Consider the following 453-nt stretch of genomic DNA (forward strand, 5'->3'; position numbering starts at 1 on the left):
TATAATCAATTTATCCTTAATTTCCCTCTGTCTCCTAAAACCAATTCATAATGCAAAAGAAGCTGAGAAACTGGTTCCTTGCTTTGAAAACAAATCCCCATGGAGATCTACACAGTCCTGCCACGTCACAGTCTGAGTGATGGAAGGCTGTTGGCCTTTGCCGCAGCGCCGATCGCTCGCTACTGTGCTGCAACGGGGCTGGACGTTACATTAAAAAGCGGTTCATTAGAAGGAAATTTGCAACATAAAATCCCTCCGGTGTCGTGACAACAATGGTGCGATTCTAAACTCAGTCTTTTATTCCACGTAGTTTCGTATTTTGAATCGTTTTGACTTTATTTCAATGGTAACGGTAACGTTTTTGCTTTTCTCTCCCCCCCCCCTCTCAAAACTCGCGTATTCAGGGGACGAGGGAATCTTAAAAAAAAAAGATTTGCGACTGATATGAAGGTC

General features: G+C 43.0%; 1 protein-coding gene across 2 annotated transcripts in view; it reads right to left on the reverse strand.

The window, feature by feature from the left end:
* Positions 1 to 453, reverse strand: part of LOC119587064 (lysosomal aspartic protease-like) — a 16,396-nt gene that overhangs the window by 3,927 nt on the left and 12,016 nt on the right. The window lies entirely within an intron of this gene.

This window comes from Penaeus monodon, chromosome 22 (genome assembly GCF_015228065.2).
Source record: "Penaeus monodon isolate SGIC_2016 chromosome 22, NSTDA_Pmon_1, whole genome shotgun sequence".
Taxonomy (NCBI): Eukaryota; Metazoa; Arthropoda; class Malacostraca; order Decapoda; family Penaeidae; genus Penaeus; species Penaeus monodon.